This window comes from Balaenoptera borealis (assembly GCF_965194805.1).
Source record: "Balaenoptera borealis genome assembly, chromosome: 9".
Taxonomy (NCBI): domain Eukaryota; kingdom Metazoa; phylum Chordata; class Mammalia; order Artiodactyla; family Balaenopteridae; genus Balaenoptera; species Balaenoptera borealis.
In genome coordinates this window covers 38,034,306-38,049,951 of record NC_138873.1, presented here as the reverse complement: position 1 = coordinate 38,049,951, position 15,646 = coordinate 38,034,306, and the positions used below count along the sequence as shown (strand labels likewise).

General features: G+C 33.2%; 1 protein-coding gene across 11 annotated transcripts in view; it reads left to right on the top strand.

Annotated features, from left to right (window-relative positions):
- The window catches only part of NKAIN2 (sodium/potassium transporting ATPase interacting 2), a gene marked incomplete at its 3' end in the record, with an annotated part of 1,018,208 nt that overhangs the window by 370,944 nt on the left and 631,618 nt on the right, over positions 1 to 15,646 (top strand). The gene's annotated exons all lie outside the window — the stretch shown is intronic.

The window sequence follows — 15,646 nt, the reverse complement described above, 5'->3', positions numbered from 1 at the left end:
AGCCAAATTAGTTTCTAAGTTCAAGCTGTTATGTTTTCCTCGCTTCCTGTAAATCCTCACCTGGTTTGTTTCCTCATTTCACTCAGATTTCAGCTCAAGCATGACCTTTTCCTGCTTTATCATCTCATAGTTTCCACTCCCTTCTTTGCACTCCATCACTTTACACTGCTTTATTGATCCCTCACAGAATTATTTGGCATTATTTAGATTTGTTCTTGTTGTTGTTTCTTTTTCTATTGTGCAGCTCTAATTTCATGGGAACAGGAACTTTGTTTTGTTCAGTACACCTGGAACAGTATACTTTCTAGAAATATTTGTTGAATGAATGAAGAAAAAAAAAAGGATGCTATGTCATTTCCATATACAGCTCTCTTTACTTAGCCTATTTGAGTTTATCTCCACTAAGTAGAAAGCATGCAGGGAGAAATATCTCTGGTGTGTGGCAAAAGATGTCTGACCAGACAAAACCATTAAATTTAATAGCTAGAGTTGGACAATTAAAGAGTGCAGTAACTCATTATAGAACATTTTTCTGTATCACGTCCTGCTTACACAGTGAACTGATTTTATCTTAAATGAGGAGATCTGTGGCTTCTCGGTTTCTATGAAATCCTTTGATAGTTTCTGTAAATAGAGTGCATTTGGCCATAAAGAAGTGACGACTTATGAGCAATATATGCATTTAGACCACAAAAGTATAATTGCAAGAGAACAATAAGTATTTTAGTTCCACGGGTATTTTTAATACACCTTTGGTGGTACCTAGAGTGTTTATACCTAGCTAAACCAATTTAGTCACATATTTTGTCTTTTTCAATAAACCGATCATTTGCTGGATCATTTGCTGATAGAACTAATTGCAGTCAACTCGTAAGTACTTCATAAACTTTTCCTAATTCAAAGCTGACCTTTGACCATGATGAAGGAAATTTGGTATAATTTCTTTGGAAGCTTTGGCACTATCTTAAAGAAAAATGTTATAATGTCAGGCTTCTTTCTTTTAAGGAAATTTGATTTATATCAGAAAGATAAAAATAATAAAATAAAGACTACCACTAGATTAGCATTTTGCCATTAAATATAGGTTTTTCACATTTCCTACAGCCTGATCTGTATAATTAAATATTACGCCTTTTTAAAGACGTGTTGTCTAGGAACTTTATTTTATTTTTTATCATGAGAGCTAATTCTGTTGTCAGAAACCCACTGAGATTTTCCCCTGGATTCTGCTCTTTAGCATATCATTCCAATTTTAAAAGTTTAGGACCTAGAGATTTTCATCTCTTCATTTTAGTCATAGTAATTTGAAGTGAAATGGCAGGGTTTGGCATAAGAATAAAATAAATGGATCAGAGAGTTTATTTCTATAGTTTATTGAGGTCTTTTCTAGAATAACTTTTTCCTAAAATGATCGATTTTTTCAGGCAATTATAAAACTAAGATATTTGCCATAGTACTACTAATAAAACAATGTTAACTTTTCCTGATAGGACTAATATTATTAGAGAAATTGAACATTTTTTTTTTGTATTATAGAACACTGATTTTAATATTTTTGCTTTTGAATTCTTTAAATAATATGTATTAGGTTTTTAAAAACTGTGCTATGGAATCCATTACTGGATTTTGAAATCAATGTATCTAAACCTGTATTTTCTTAGGTGAAATAGAATGGAATGGAATATGATAGGATAGAATAACATAGAGCAGAACACTGGAATAGGGTAAATAGAATAACCTGGTTGCAATCTAAACTGTGTTTCTTCTTGTGGGTGGAAGTCAAAAAAGTTCAAAAGCCTATGAGAATCTGCACAAGCTTGTGGAATCATTGCTTGGTTTCCTTTTGGTACATTAGATTTGCCTTGAATTCAGCCCAAGTTTTTACTTTGAGATTTGAAATGCCTCTGTGTACAGCAATCTGTTTTTCACTTACTTGCTAGAGTTCAAAGCACTTATAAACATTATCTTGATTTTAACATTCGGAAGTCAGTTTCTGTTGTTTAATACCTAATGAAGGAATAATTTGAATACAGCAGAATTTGGCTGAAACTTTGACTCCTTATGTTACATCACATGAGAAAGATTGCTTCTTCTAAATACACTTTTGGAATTACATCCAAATACTCTCAAAACTTTTCAGTTAAATGGCTAAGTGACAATTATATTAACTCAAACCATTAATTGATTTTATAACTAAAGTAGAATATGATTGGAATTTATATAATATCTCCTCTAAAACTCTCCCAGTTTAAATTGATGTCAGTCTAGCCCCAAATAATGACATATTTCCGGTTATCTAATTGCATGAAATTGTAAAGCACATATACAATTGGGAATCTCTTGCTTTCATAAAAGCATGATTAGCCTCTGAAATATAAATTAAAAGTGATTGGGTTGATTCTTAACATTATTTACCAACAACCTTGTTCTACTCATTCATTTTAACATACATCATCATAACGTACGTTACATTCATTTAACGTACATTTAGCGTGCCAATGTATATATTAGTATACACATGACAGTAAGTCCCCTACATCTGAACCTTCAAGTTGCAAACTTTCAAAGATGTGAACGTGCATTCCATCAACATCAGGCGTGAGTGAAATTGCATCTTGCCCTCCGTCTCCTATTGCTGACGATCCTTCAGCTCTACCATCTCCCACCTCCTCTCCCTCCTCCAGTGAGTAACTCTTCTTGCCTGTTCACTCGATGCCAGCCCCTGTATGCCAGCTGTTGTACTGTATTACTATATTTTTCAAGGTACTGTACTGTAAGATTAAAAATGTTTTCTTTATTTTGTGTTTGTTTTTTATGTATTATTTGTGTGAAAAGTATTATAAATCTAATACAGTACAGTACTATATAGCCGATTGTGTTAGCTGGGTACCTAGGCTAACTTTGTCGGACTTAATGAACAAATTGAACTTAATGAATGCATTTTCGGAATGGAATTTGTTCATATGTAGGAGACTTACTGCATACGTTACATATATTACATTTAACACATGACGGAGTTTTACTGGAAATGCTTTTGTGTTTCACTCTCTAGCAACTTTAAGCTAATATTCTAATTGCAGTTATAAAGTGAGGTAAGCTATTCCTACCTCAAAAGCAACAAAAAACGTTATGCATGCAAAACATCAAGTAGATTCTTAGCAAAATATTTATAGACCTTTTGGGAAAATTCAAATAGAAAGCTGCAAAGGGGCAAGAAAGGAAGGTATATCTTTCTAACACTGCTAAAGAATCATTCTTTCTAGAATTATACTTATAACTGAATGTAAGTAAATATTGATTTTATGATAGTCATAGTATTATTTCATCTTGTTTTCTCTGAAAGTATGAGGAAAGTGAAATAATTTGAATATTTATGATATTTTTAAAAGTTTTTCAAGGTTAATGCAATAAAATAGAGCAGGCAATATTAGCATCATAACTAATGGATGGTTCCCATTTTTCAGTTCTTTAAACTTTACCTCAGAGTGACATCTTGATAATTATCAATACTATGTGATAGCTATTCCTATGAATATAAGGGACTAATACTTTTAGGTTTAAGAATTTGATCTTGTTTATATTTATTTCTAACATGCAATAGAGATTTGTTTATCTGGTCATTTTAAGGCAAAAAAGAATATTATATTGAAGTATTTATCCCTATTTCTACATTCTAGTGTCATTGCAGCCTATTCTATAATAATCAGAGGGAAATTGGGCATGGGCTTTATAGAATTTAAAGAAATATTTGATATGTGCAAAATGACATCTTTGCTGAATAAATAAACAAAGTATGCTTTAAAAAGCTTCCACAAAAGAGCTCCCACACAGAAAGGTGCTAATTAGAATCCTCAACTCGTGGAGTGTTAAAGAATCTTAGCTTTGGAAGGAAATTCAGGAATTGTCCTTCCCAACTTCATACTACAAGGAGATTTTAGCTGAAAGGATTAGTCAACATTTTAAAGCAAACTTCACCAAGTACCTCCTTAAATCCAACGCACACTTCTAGATTCAAGGAAAACAGAGTAAAGAAGACACACCCTGTATCTTGCAGGAATGCATGGTCAAAACAGGCTAACTACTGTAAAAGACATCCCCATAATTTCAGTGACTTAACACAGTACATGTTTATTTCTTGTTATACCAGAGCAGGTGTAGTACTCTGCTGTATAGAATTGTTCTGGGATCCAGCATCCTTTTTGATCAGGCAGTACCCTTGTCTAATTCCAGTAAGTCCTGTCCATTCAATTAGGGGATGGGCAAAGAGAGTGAGGACAGGATTGTATTGGGAAATGTGTATGGGCCAAGCCTAGACGTAAGTACCACTTTTGCCCACATTTGATTGGCCAGAATATAGCTATATGTCCACACCAACTAGAAGGGCAAGCAGAGAAATGCAGGCAAGTTTGGTGGCCAGGCGGAAGAAACGATGAGGTTAGTGACAAATTAATCTCTCCTATAAAGCCTTTGCAGATTACTAATATTGCTAAAAGATTATCCCTCTACCTCCTTTTTAACCACTTACATGCCACCACTTAAATAAGAGTGAAGAGCCACGTATGTGTGATTCGCAATTAAATCTGAGGATTTTAATAAGAATTCCAATTAGTAGAATGATTCTTCTCTTACCTTGTGAATATCTGTATCTGACTGATTAAAATAAGGACACTTTCAGTTGAAGCAATAAATAGAAAGTGTTTTAAAAGTGTCATTGTAACTTGGGTTATTAAAATATGTGCACCGAATTGTATTAACACAATTGATTTTCTTTGCACTTTGAATTCTATTAAGCAGCAGTTATTGTGTGGTTCTCGTCTAATAGACAACTGTGCAGTGCTTGTATACACCTGTAGTTCACCCTGGGTGACAGATAATACACTCACACATACTGGACAGCACATCTATAAAGAGGCATTACCATTTGTAGAAAAAAAAATAAAAACATTATGCTTCAGGCAAGGAATGTTATAATTGCCAAAGTCAATATTAAGACAGTTGAAATGATATTCCAAAACAGATTTGCTTAGTTTGTCTGTCATAAACTTAAATAGTTGAACTCCCCAAATATATTCAAAAGTTAAAACAAGCACTTAAAATACATGACAGGACCTGCATATCCTATCTATACCAGACTATCTGTACCTAAAGGGAAAATGACAGTTGCATACATTTGGGGTCTGGTTGGTTCACATATTTCAGTGACCACCCACTTAGTATGTATGTGTATTTTGTACATATCTTTGCCTTTATACAATGGGAAGTTAATAATAGACTTATCCATAAGCCCCCAATTTTTCCCTGTTTCCCTTCTGTTTATGGAATGAACTCCAAATTCTTTAGATTGTCATTCCAGATTTTCTTCAATCTGGCCTGACAGAGTTTTCAACATTATTTTCCAATCTGCTAAATAAACTTGTTAGTCTACAAAACCTGTTCTCCCTAGTGTGTATGTATATTCTCATTCTCACTCTTGTTTTTCTCTCTCTTGTTTTTCACATGTGTAAATTTATGTTACCATAATCTGCTTTTAAAAATTTCTCTTAGGTGCTAAGGCTGCTGCTTCATTCTCCTTTCTCACCAGAAATTCTGCAGTTCATAGTTTGGATTTCGGGACCAGCCAATCTTTAACAACTAGCTCCACTAGTTTTTTTTTTTTTTTGGATTCTTTAGGATTTACTATATATATGTATAAAGAATTATGTCTTCTAAAAAAAGAGATTGTTTTTCCTCTTCCAATTTGGATACCTTTCATTTCTTTTCTTGCTTCATTGTTTTGGCTACAACTTCCAGTACAATATTGAATAGCAGTGGTGAGAACAGACATCCTTTTCTTGTTTCTGGCCGTAGGGGGAAACATGTAATGCTTTTAAATAGTGTTGTCACCTCAAGTGTTTTCCCTTCCTCATTCTAGATTTAGTAAAAATAATTAATAGCTTTATAGGAGATAGGATAAGCATGAAAATTTGGGGCATGTTAATACATAACCTGAAAACAAAATAATATGTCTATGTTCTATGGTATGATAGAGGAAAAATGACGTTGCATTATAATTCAGCTAGAATTTGATTATCAGTGAGGTTGAATACCTTTCATTTGTTTTCTGTATGTATTCTTTGGTCAATTTATCATTCACATATCTGCCTGTTTTTCATTTTTGTGTTTGTCTTTTTTCATTAATATGCAATGTTTATTAAGACAATTAACCTTTGCCCGTCTTGTATCATGGAAAAGTGTTTCCTAGTGTGATTTATATTTAAGTTTTTTTAAAAAATGCTTTTCTACATAGTTTTTAAACTCTGTGGCGTAAAATTTCTTCCTTGTTTTATTGTTTTGACTTCACATTTTGCTTTAAGTGTTCTATCTTGGTAAAATAAGAAGTGAGTAATGTTAGGTTGATCTCCCAAGATATTTTTTTGGAAATTTTACAAACCTTTGCAATCCAAATCCAGGAGAATTTTAGACCAATTACAATTTACTGCATAAATTGGCAGTAATATAAAAAGAAAATCAGAACAAATTTGGTGATCTTTGGAGATACGTAAATTCAAGAAGCATAGATAGAAGCAACATGAATTTTATCTCACATATGAAGTGAGACATTTCCTAATAAGGGAAAAGCAAGGTCTGGAGCATGAATCACACAATTGTGAGTTTAGAGTTTGGCAGCTCCTGACACAATGTGATTTCCTTAAGACTGATTTCCTTACACTTCTGGTGTAATTCTGCCACAGTTCTGGAAGTGACTACCATTGGCGTCAGATAATGCGGCTCAGATACTGATTTTCAGAACCTCTCATTAAAACAAATAGGTATGCCATGAAAATATTATCACATACACCACTGATATATCGTACATTATTATGGGTATCTGGATTAAATGGGAAAAGTTAATCCTTCTTTAGAGATCATTGCATATCAAACATAATTTTAAGTGTGTCACATATATTAACTTTTTAATTGTCACATCATCCTTAAGAAGCAGGTACTGTGAAACAGCCCCATGTAATGGATGAGTAAACTAAGACATAGTGTGGTTGAGTAACTTTCTCAAGGTCACAGAGCTAGTCCTTTAGAAAGCCAGTATTCTTACCTAGGCAGTCTGGCTGTAGACTTTATACTCTCCACCTGACTGGCTAGTTTGGATTGGAAGAGTAATTTGGGAAATAATTTGAGCACAATGTGCTCAAAGAGAAAAGACCCAATTCTGACTAGGGTACAAAGAATGAATTCAGATTTTCCAATATAATACAAAACTAAGCCCTTAAATGATCTATACCAGGCGTAGTACTAAGTTTGGGGAGGGAATGTGCATTTGCTTTAGATGTTGGTCATGGACCCAACACAGTTGGTGTACCATACAGGTACTACAACATGATGAAAATTAGCAAAGGTAATATGAGTGTTAACTTGAAAATAAAAATAAAATAATGAATTCCTAGATCAGGAATTCAAAATCATGGTGAGGAATTAATGTACTAAGCTGTCAGGCCATATATAAGATTTGTGGCAAATTATGATCAGATCTAAGCACAACTCAGTAAGACCAACGGATCACAGACGTGAATATATCAGAAGGCAAATGGGGAAAAGGTCATTAATACAGGCTATGCAGACCTTGCTTGTCTTGTTTAAAACTGAACATTTTATCCCATGTGTAAGCAGTGAGGAATTTGGAATCAGAAGTGAACTCAAGTACAATGACATTAAGTTAGCTAATATCTTAAAGTGTTATGGCACCTGTCTTTGTTGTAGGAACGGATAACATAAAGGCATGCAAAAGCAATTGACAGAAATGTAAAGCTCTATGCAGTTTTAATTACTTTGGTAATTAGAGTTTAAATCGAGAACCAGAGAAGTTGCAAGAGGGAAAAGGGGTGGGGATCAAGAAAGTAGAAAGGCAGTGAAGGCAACCATAGGGAGCACAGGGAGAGTGGTTTGGTATTCAAGGCATGTTTTCTCCATTTTACTGATTTACCTGAGGGTAGTCCCTGGATACTGGGTCTCTTATCCACAGTATTACTTTCTGAGGGGAATTGTTACTGTGACTGTTATATTGGTTTCTTTGCTTGTGAAGCAATGTTCAAACATCAAAGAAGTTTTCTCTTGGGATCAAAGTACTCCTCAACTGGAATCCTTCTTAAATGATGGATGGCACTTGAAGATGTTAGTTGTCATTTTTAATAATTAACTATGCCTAATTTTGGCAATAACTGAACTTTTATTTTCTGTAAGAGCTTGACACACTACTTGATTTAGAGGAGCATGAGATTTAAATATTGCACAGTGCCTAGAGCTACAGATTCTGAATACATTTCCTGCTGCCCTGTCTGGTATTTTTTCAGATGGATTTTTTTTTCCTCTCATAGATAAATATGTGTAGGTAGGTAATGGTAGGTAGGTTGATAGACTGATTAATTGATAGATCAATCTAAGTAAGATATAAATATATAATTAAGCTTTATAATAATGAATCACTTTATAATTGTAAATATTTTTTAAAAATCACTATTTTCTTATGAATAACAGAAAATAACCCATAATTGTTACTGTACTGTACCATAAAAAGGAACTTCATCTTATTCAACTGTGTATTCTTTGAAGTTAGCAGTAAAATATTTTGAACATAGCAGATCCTCAATAAATATTTGCTGAATTGGGTTGATTTTTTTTTTTTTTTACTATTATTATCCAAGTGATTTTTATGAAAATAAATTTAATTATATTTTGCATTTGGGAAATTTCAGTTCTAGGTGGTTTTGCTTGATCAGAAGCCAATAAATTGCCCCCAACTTTGCCTCCTCTAAGATCAGAGAGACATGTCTATATCCATATTTTAATATTTTGAACTTGAAACTAATAGACCTGATTGAGAAAATAACTCAGTTAGCAGATGGTTATTATATTTTATTTAACACACATTTATAATGGACATCTATGCCAGGCTGTGTTCTAAACACTTAAGAAATTGTTAGGGAAGTGTAGATCATGCAAATTCATGTATGGAAACGTTTAGTTTATGAGAAGTCTGAAAATATGCTCTATTATCTTAGTGTTTACAAAATATACCTATTAGTAGATTCCATGTTATTTATTACAACTATGAAATGTAGACATTACTGGAATCAACATGTTAAACATGTAAAACAGATAATTTTGCAAGATGAGGACTTAATCATTATCATTTTAGTGCCAGTCCAATGACCTTTATCTGCCTTTGGAGAATATAGATTGAGAGCTTTAACTGTCTATGTTTTGACCTCCCTATGGGAAGTGTCAAGGTGAGAGCCTCCTAGGTAGATTTTCACATTGGAGTTAAGCAATCAAAGATCCTGTTCTTGCAGATCTTGGCATAAAAGAAGCTGATATAATAAAGGAAGGAGAAAACAGATATCAGCTGATATAATAATGGAAGGAGAAGATAGACATCAGAACTTGCAATCATAAGCAAAGTGAGAATTTAGGAGTAAAGTAATGATTACACTTCCATGATCTTATTCAAAAACACACACACAAATATAAATATTTTCTTTGTATTTTTTCCTAATTTAGTGCTTATATATTTTGTTTACTCTATCCTTCTATTACTAATAAAAGTATAGCAACAAGTTGACATAATTTATGTTAACGAGCTTCAGAAATATCAGTTTAGGGACTTCCCTGGCGGTCCAGTGGTTAAGACTTCGCCTTCCAATGCAGGGGGTGCGGGTTCGATCCCTGGTCGGGGAGCTAAGATCCCACATGCCTCACGGCCAAAAAAACCAAAACATAAAATAGAAGCAATATTGTAACAAATTCAATAAAGACTTTAAAAAAAAAAAAAAAAAAAAAAGAAATATCAGTTTAAGAGTAAGCTATTAGATGGAATATAGTCTCTGTATTGAGCATGGTAATTACATTTGAAAGCTTAATCCTTGAATATGTGTTTCTTGCATGGCATAATTAACAGTTATGTTCTACAAAATAGTCTTATTATTTTCTCGAGATACAAATTTATATTTAGTAATTGATGGATAATCATTAATTTTCATATTAATGTTTACTAGAATTTCCCCCTAAAGTTCCTTTTCTTAAACACTGTCTCTTTTTCCTTCAAAGCTGTGAATTATTGATGTAGCATCTTTTGATGGTTTTCAAGAGTTCATTTTATGTCCTTCCTAATTAACTGAGATGCTGGGTTTCAGCTAGGAAATTTCATGTCCTACAAGTTTTTCCATGTAACTGTAAAACATCAGAATGTGGTAGATTATTTCATTTGCAGATTCATGTGTCTCATTAGAAAACCCTGTTACTTTTTCGAGATTGAAATTTTACACTGTCACCTTCAGCACAGAAAATGTTTTTTAAAAATGCATGTTTGATTGTCACTTAAAACTGCAGAAGTAGTGATGAATACAGACATCTGCCACCACACATACAGATTGATAATGACTTTGTTTGTACTTTGGCCTAATGCATATCCTGTCAGATCATCAAAACAAGAAAAGAAAGAGCTCATCAGATAGTAAGAAATGGCCAGATGCTCACAGAATGATGAAAAGTCATTGTCTCTTATCTTTTAATGATCAAATTATGCAAAGAAGATACTATTTTATTATAAATTTTGAAAGGAATCTAACTTATCAAATTTAACTGCTACTTCAGGGATACGTCAAGCATCCTGGTCTCAAACGTTTGCTGCTCTTCAGCTTCCATGTCCATTGTCTCCTCTTTACTGTCAAGGCTTCAACGAACTGGATGATATCTCTATCTCGGAATCTTTAGGATCTCAAATGTTCCCAAACCTTTTTTGTAGCCATTTGCCTACACTTCATTTTCCACGAATGCTTACAAATCTCTTCATTAAATGCCTGATATTCAAACTCTTCCTTATGTCTTAGTCTATCAAATTCCTCCTAGCAACATTTTGTTTTATTTCATTTTTATGTCCTAAATATGGGCCTCATAATCAGCCATAATTAGCTTTGGTCTTGCCATCATCTGAAGGCTTCCTTGATCCACTGATCACCCACCACTGGTGTCTTGGTAGAGAACTCTGAGTATCCTGTGCTGGCCGAACTTTCCTTCCTAGAGGGAGCTAGCTCTCCTAGAGTGCTGAGGGAAGTAATAAGACTACACTAATGGATTCACCATAAGATCACTTATTTTCATAATTAATTGATTTAATTTAATTCTGGAGGCAGAAACAACTTATACAGGTTTATACTTTAACAGTCAAGCCTAAAGAGATGTCCTTTTAATTTTGGGAAAAATAAATCTAAGCTCTAACAAAACATCTTTTCTCAGTACTAAAATTAAAGGGATTGGGCAAACCTAAAGTAAATTTTTGTTTGATACAGGCGTATGTAATTATATTTCAATAACTGTTAACCATAGATTTAAATGGATGGAGCAATAGACTGGGGACAAGGGAATTAATTAGTAGAAAATTGAATTAATTATTACACAGTGTACATCTATTCCTATCATTGGTTGGAAGAAAAAATGAAAGCATTTTCTTCATATTAAAATTTATGACATGCTAATCCCCCTATCTTGAAATACATCATTTACTCAGTGTTTGTTTGTGTTCATTAGTTTCCAACATAACAGTTTGAGTGTAAAACATATCTATGTTTGGGCTATTCCAGGGCCCTTTGACTTTGAAATGAAATTCATGGCAAAATGCTACTATATTTAATATCTTAAACTTGAATTGAACTCTTTCACATTATGAAACTCTCGGATATATCACTATGCTACAATAGTTTTATGCAAGTAAATCATTTCATTAGTGCTGTATCTAAAACAAAACATTTTCAATTTTCACATAATGCAGTTTAAAATGATGAGCTCTGGTTCTTTGGGGAATTCTTTGAATTGTAGAAGTCATAGAAGTACTCTGTGTCAGCAACAAAGCCCTGCGGATCTTAACAGGAAAAAAAAAATCTCCCTTCGAAACATAAAAAAAATAAATACTGATAAAAAGACTATCCTTTGTGCTCAAAGAAAGGTGGACTTTATATAATGAACAGTAAAAGATTGTAGCTAGTGTCTGTTTTATTTTTTCTGTACTAATTGTGCTGTAATGAATCTGAAAAGTCTAATCTGTGTGATTATTTCAGTGAGCAGTTTGCTTAGAAAATTATTCTAGAAAATTCAGGAATGTAGCAGTCCTCTTCCCTTAATATATTTCAAAAATAGGTATTTCATGTGTGTAAATGTACTTATTATTTATATACAATATATGAAAGCTCTTAATGATAGTCCAGAGTTGTACAGGTTCTTCTTTATGTGGTTAAAAGTAGCTGTTTGTTTATTGAGGCTCCTGTTGTTTGGAATTAAGTTTCGTGAGTTCCTTGCATGACAGTATTAGATATATTATAGAAACAATAACAACGTCAAATAATTTAGGGAAGACATATGGAAAATAATGGCAAACATTTCCCCTTGGATTATAATTCTCTGTTGAAAGACAAATAACACTTATACTATATCTTGGATATTTACCCCTTTGATCAGGCATATCATTTGGAAGCATATTCTCCCATTTGATAGGTAGCCTTTTTATTTTGTTGATGGTTTCCTTCACTGTGCAAAAGATTTTAAGTTTCATTAGGTCCCATTTGTTTGTTTATGCCTTTGTTTCCCTGGCCTGAAGAGACAGGTGCAAAAAAAAGTATTGTTAAGATCAGTGTCAAAGAGTGTAGTGCCCATGTTTTCTTCTAGGAGTTTTATGGTTTCAGGTCTTACATTTAGGTCTTTAATCCATTTTGAGTTTATTTTTTTATATGGTGTGAGAAAAATTTCTAATTTCATTCTTCTATATGTAGCTGTCCAGTTTTCCCAGTAGCACTTATTTAAGAGACTGTCTTTTCCCTATTATATATTCTTGTTTCCTTTGTCATAGGTTAATTGACCATATGCATGTGGATTTATTTCTGGGCTCTCGATTCTGTTCCATTGATCCATGTGTCTATTTTTGTACCAGTACCATCCTGTTTTGATTACTATAGTTTTGTAGTATAGTCTGAAGTCAGGGAGTGTGATAACCTCAAGCTTTATTCTTTTTTCTCAAGATTGCTTTGGGTATTTTATGATTCCATACAAATTTTAAAATTATTTGTTCTGGTTCTGTGAACAATGTCATGGGTATTTTGATAGGGATTGCATTAAATCCAAAATATATAAAGAACTCTTACAACTCAATATAAATTTTTAAAAAAATGATTAAAAAATGAGCAGAGGACCTGTATAGGCATTTACCCAAAGACATACAAATGGACAACAGACACATGAAAAAAATGCTCAACATCACTAATCATCAGGGAAATGCAAATCAAAACCACAGTGAGACATCACCTCACACCTGTCAGAATGGCTGTCATCAAAAGACAGGAAATAACAACTGTTGGCAGTGATGTGGAGAAAAGGTAACTCTAGTAAACTGTTGGTAGGAATATATATTGTTAGAGCTAGTATGGAAAACAGTATGGAGATTGCTCAAAACATTAAAAATAGAACTACTATATGATCCAGCAATTCCACTCCTGGACATTTATCTGAAGAAAATGAAAACACCAGTTTGAAAAGATACATGCACCCCAATGGTCATAGCAATATTATTTACAATAGCCAAGATATGGAAGCAACCTAAATGTCCATCAACAGATGAATGGATAAAGTTGTTGTATATATAGAGAGAAGATTTTGCACAGACACAGAGACACACACATGCACACACACAGTGAAATGTACTAAGCCATAAGAAATGTAATTTTACTATTTGTGACAACATGGATGGACCTGGAGGGTATTATTCTTAGTGAAATAAGCCAGACAAAGAGAGAAAAATATTGTATGTCTTCACTTATATGTTGAATCTAAAAAACAAAATGAATGAATATAACAAAACAGACAGACCCACAGATGCAGAGAATAAAATAGTGGTTACCAGAGGGGAGGAGCTTGGGAGAAGAAAGAAGCAGGAGAAGGAGATTAAGAAGCACAAACTTCCAGTGCAAAATACATGAGTCCTGGGTATGAAATGTAGTGTGGGGAATATAGTCAATAACTATGTAATGTCTTTTTATGGTGACACAATGTAACTAGACTTATCCTAGTGATCATTTTGAAATGTTTAGAAATATCCAATCCCTATGTTGTGTAGCAGGAACTGACTTAGTGTTGTAGCTCAATTATACTTCAGTAACAAACAGACTCATAGAAAAAGAGATCAGATTTGTGGTTACCAGAAGTGGGGGGAGGAGTAATGGGTGAAGGCAGTCAAAAGATTTAAATTCCCAGTTGTAAGATAAATAAGTACTAGGGATGTAATGTACAATATGATAAATATAATTAACACTGCTATATGTTATATATGAAAGCTGCTAAGAGAGTAAATCTTAAGAGTTCTTATATTTTTCTCTTTAATTTTCTATCTGTATGAGATGATGGATGTTCACTAAACTTATATATATATATAAAATCATAAGTATCATATGATATACTTATGACTTATCATAAGTCAAATCATTATTCTCTACACCTTAGATTTATACGATGCTCTTTGTTAGTTATATCTCAGTGAAACTGGAAGAAAAAAAGATGATTCAGAAAAACCAACATGATCTACAATCATTCTCTTTTTATTCTGCATCCTTAAATATTGTACTCTTTTTAATTTATGGCTAGGTAAAACCATTATGTTACTTCATAAACGGTTATTTCATTCTTTAGTTCTTTTGTTTGTTGAAATTGCCACAGTCCAAATATGTAGATAGGGCAGTTTATGATGAGACCAAAATGTATGTTTATAGGAAAGTGAAGGAATGTGAAAATAATCACCAAGAGTAATAATAATCCTATGAAAAACTATTAAAAATTAAGTGCAATCTGCATGCTTTTCTTTGTAGTGCAGAAATAAAAGCAGAGGGTTTGAAGCTATGATTCTTCAAGTATAATCACTGCACCACTTGCATTAGAATCATTAATGGCATTTGCCTAAAAACAGGATTTCTGGGCCCTACTACATGCATGCTGAATAAGAATCTCTGAAGGCAGGGCATAGAAACCTGCATTTTTAACATCCTTTTCAAGGAAAGTTTGAGGACCACTTTTCAAAAAGTATATTATTGTGTACCAAACAGCTTAATTGACTTTATGTTTCTCTATCAACCATCCCACTGCTTGCCCCTCATCCTTTTTAGCCTCAATTTGCCACTCATAGTACACGCTTGTGAAATCACTTATTACGTCCCACACAACAGTTATTTTCAAGTTCAGTTTTCCTCTGCCCAAACCATTTAACTCCTCTTGATCCTCCTTCTAAGAATTTTCGCTAAGCCATTTTGAATCCTTTCTCTGTCTACATGTCCTTAACTATTTCCATGATTGTTTTATTTATTTCCATTCCTTAACCAAGATCTTTATTCAATAAGAATGATACCATTTGATCTGAAACATGCTCAAAATGAAACTGCATATTATTACCTGTCTCTTGTGTCATAGAACCAATAGATAATCATGGCTTTCTTTGTCTGCCCACCATAGATTCAATAACCTTATTCTTTTACCGTAATTCAGACAACATAACTAATAGTGTAATCATTGAAGAAAATAAAAATGTCTCATGATTCTAGGTCTGAGAGCTAAAAGTATGTTAAAACTC